The following is a 3,818-nucleotide window of genomic DNA, read 5'->3' on the forward strand; positions in this document are numbered from 1 at the left end:
TGTAGGGAAGGAAAAAAATATATAGCTTGAATTAGTCTTTGACTTGAATTATTGTGATATGCTTCCTGCTAATTGATTTTTACCAAAGAGAGGAGATGGCTTACAATATTGCTTTTTTGCACTCGTGCCTGTGTAATTTCTTCTTTCATTGTAGTGTTACATGGGTTTTACATCACACATGAAAGATTAACTGAATTTTTTAATTCTGTTATCATTTGCTTTGATCATTACACAGAGCTGTTAAGATTTTAACTACTGCTACCACTGTTACTACTGAGTGTATTTGTGAAGGATTTTTAATAATTGTACTGTAATTGGTGTCTCAGTTATGAGATATAGCCAATCCATTCTTGAAATGTAGATGTTTAATTGGTTACTGTGCACATCTATTTTTGATGTATATGGTAGACTCTAGTTAAGGATATCTAAAAAGTTAAAATGTAGAGTATTTTGTTGTTCTGTTACATCATTATTCTGTGCAAGATAGGCTTAAGACCATACTAAAATATAAACTAAATGGTGAATATTGTCTGTAAAATTATATTTTTAGATTTTTATTTTATAGATCTGAAATAAATTGACATGTTCTATTCAACTGAGTATCATGCATGAAGAAGCACCTTAGCCCAAAAGTACACACAAATATTTTTTATCCAGTTACTTAAAGACTATGTAATCGCAGTAAGAAAACATACTCAAAGTCCCACTCAGAGGATTGTTTTAGTTCTGTATTAATAACTCTTACGATGTCAGATATCGTAACTTTCAGTAGTCTGTATTATTAGAATTGCAATTGCTATAATTGTAAAATGTGGATAGAATATTACCACTTTCTAAGAGCACTTTACTCATTCCTGGTTTGTTCTGTAAAGAAAAATATGTACATTTTAGTAAGTTCCTAGTTTTAAAACATAAGTAAATCTGCTAGATTTAACTCCAGCATCAGGTGTTAAAGGGCACTCTTGAAGCCGCCTCCATTTGCAGGAAAAGGTCTGCGAGGGATCTGGACCCAGGGGAAAGCAGTTTAGTCCTGCACTAAACTTAGAGCGTTGGGGTTTTTATCAGCAGTTTACAATGTGCTAGACTGAATTGTTACAGGCATCTGAAACAACTCTGTGCAGAGCTAATTAGCAGACTTCTTCATTGCTTTCCTTGCCTGTGAAGCCTACAGTTGGCCTGCCTGGGCAGTGCTTAGTTGGCTTGTGTCTTCCTTTGAACGCCCTCTCTGTGCTGGGCGTTGGGTGTTTGCCAGCCTGACTGGAGGATCAAAAGTAGCTGCCAAATCTCCATTTTACCTACAGAACAAGCTATTAGGCAGCTTACCGGCACTTTATTTATAAATAGCTGTGCATTCATACGGATGATTATCTGTTGGCTTTTGTGTGCCTCTGGAAACCTTCGCCCACAACTGACTGTTTTCTGGCAAGCTCTGACACAAGGAGAAACAACACAGAGACGTGGTTTGCGGCAGTCCAGCTTCAAGGTGGAGTGGAATTGCTTTTGAGGTGAGGAGGTAGACACGAGTGCACGTCTGCCCATCCCCATGTAGAATACGGCTGTCGCTTTCTGCGGTGGCGGCCGCGTAGCCAAGGCGTTGAAAGCTGGAGCTTTAGCACAGCTGCCACTGCTGGAGCAGGAAGCTGAACCACAATTTCCTGAGCTTGGGCCTAATGTCTTCCAGTGTGTAAACACACCAACCTTTCAGAATAGCTTGTTTATAAGGGCTGTAAAACAGGAAATGTAAATTAGTCACTAACTGCATTTTTCACAGGATCTAACACAGCACATAGACAGGAAAATTACTAAATTTTCTGGGTAGGTTTTATCATCCTTGTCTCCTGTTAGCCTTAAGATTGTTTTTTGAAAATTATTTTTAAGGGCTACTTTTTTCTTGAAGATGTTTTATATTTTCTTGGTAGTCTAAATTCACATTACCACTGCACCTAACAGTGGAAATTTTAATCTATTTTAGAGTCTGCGCCTCAGGCTCAGCTGTGATTTGACATGTACTTTGACTCCAGCAAGATCATGAAGATGTTGGTTAGCAATGAGTGTCCCCCCAGGTCTCCAGCCTAACTGTATTCCAGGACAGGAAGAGAAGTTGAAAGGGAGCTAAGGTACAGCATGATTATATTTAGATTTCATTGAATACACTCATTGTACTTGTTAGAGATATTTAATCTATCATTAGCAGAATATTTAGTCTCATTTAACATGTATTAAGCAGAATTTTCTCTAAAATGTGACCAGTGATACAGAAATACGGATGTGAAAAACTGACTTGAGAAAAATGTCAATGGCAATCACAATTCTTTTAGGGTATTCTTCACTATAAACCTTTTTTACTGTCTACTAGCAGCATCCTGCAAATCCACAAGGATTACATAGATTATAGACTCTGTGCTGATGACTTTCTAATGCAGTTTGTTTAAAGTAGTTTTGAAAATAAGAAATTATTAAAATCTGGGATACCAAACTGTCTGCAGGATGTGGTGGGCCCTTTGAGTATCCCGGTAACACTGAAGTACCTGAAGAACACTGACATGCTTTCATGAATCCTAACTGCAACTTACGTGTTGGGAACAGCACTCCAGAAATGGCCTGTTCTCTTGGACGGAAGTCTGCAGGAAGAGTTTCCTGCCACGCTCACCCCACTCCGCATTTTGGAGGCAGAATTGGCGAGAAAAAGTACTAATCCATTATTAAACTTTGTGGCACATTTACAGGAAATAAAATTCATGCTGGAGAGGGCAGTTTGTCTGCAGTTACACCGCTAACAATACGGACTAATCGAAGATACAAATGGCATGGTTATAACTACGTGGAGTTCGTACATCATTATGTCATTAGAGAAAAGAGGCACTGGTGACTGAGGTACGATACAGGAAAATGGTCAGAAGGGCAGGGCGTTTCCTGGCTTTTTGAGCATCATACCTAGCAAGAGAGAGGCTGGTGTGGAAAGGCCGGTTGATAATGAGCAAGTGGGCACTTGACAGGAAAAACGCATTCCTCCCTACCCCTGGGAATGGCGGTTTGCCGTTTCAGAGGGTGCACGGCAGCCCCTGACATGGCAAGAGCCCTCCACAGGCTGGGGAAGGCAAGTAGGCAGTGTTTAGGAGAAGATGTTCCATTTCTCAGGTGATCTCCTGGGGATGCAAAAGAAGAGGCTGTCACTTTGGAAACAGCAGCAGCACGGTGCCAGAAACACATGCCAGTTAATTTTAGCTAACAAAGGAGACCTGCGTATGGGAGAAGTGCTATATCTAGTAAGTACGAGCACATCCCACACTTCAGTGCAGTCTCTCTGGCGTTCAGCATTAGGAGTCCTGGTTTGAGAGTGCTGGTCATGCTCTCAGAGATGTAGTGTCTATGGTCAGAATTTACACTGATCCGTTTATTAAGCACATGAAGAAATAAGTGGAAAATAATAATCTGTAGGTAGCAGCATTTCTTGAAAAGATAAACATTGAGCAGATGATACACAAAGAAAGGTCAAATCTAATGTAATGAAGAACAACCAGGCAAGATCCCTGAAGGGAGACAGAGAAAGAAAATACAAATGTTAGTGGCTCATAGTACAAAGCAGTTTTAAAACTATAACTCAGACTTTGTACCAGATCCTCCTTTGCCTTTGAATATATCTTCCTTTATCAAGACTAATTAATTATCTTGCAAAAAACTACAAGGGCTATGACTGCTTAATAACCCAAGAAATCCGCTGCCACAATGCAGTTCATGATAAAGAGTTCATTAGCAATTCAAGGTATGGCCTGTCACCAGTTTGGTAGAGGTAAAACCAAGGTCCGATGACAATAATA

The sequence above is a fragment of the Buceros rhinoceros genome, unplaced genomic scaffold, assembly GCF_000710305.1.
Source record: "Buceros rhinoceros silvestris isolate BGI_N320 unplaced genomic scaffold, ASM71030v1 scaffold5989, whole genome shotgun sequence".
Lineage (NCBI taxonomy): Eukaryota > Metazoa > Chordata > Aves > Bucerotiformes > Bucerotidae > Buceros > Buceros rhinoceros.